The following is a 299-nucleotide window of genomic DNA, read 5'->3' on the forward strand; positions in this document are numbered from 1 at the left end:
GGGGGGGGCGGGGGGCCGCTGCCGCCCCAGCCAGTGCAGCGAATAGGACCCTGGGGCTGGGAGCTGGACGGAGCTGCAGCCAGCTCATCCAGGTGGGGGCGGGGGGTGGCTCCCCACACCTGCTCACACCCCTGAGGGAGGCATGGGGGGCATATACCCCCTGGATTTGTAGTCAGGGCAAAGGCAGGCTGCCCACTGTAAACCCCACCCTCCCCCTTAGCCAACCCTCCCAGCACTGCCACCCACCCTGCACAGCTAAGCCTAGCCCTGCCGCTGGGAAGAGGCTGGTATAGCCCCTG

The sequence above is a fragment of the Alligator sinensis genome, unplaced genomic scaffold (genome assembly GCF_000455745.1).
Source record: "Alligator sinensis unplaced genomic scaffold, ASM45574v1 scaffold402_1, whole genome shotgun sequence".
NCBI classification, from domain to species: Eukaryota; Metazoa; Chordata; order Crocodylia; family Alligatoridae; genus Alligator; species Alligator sinensis.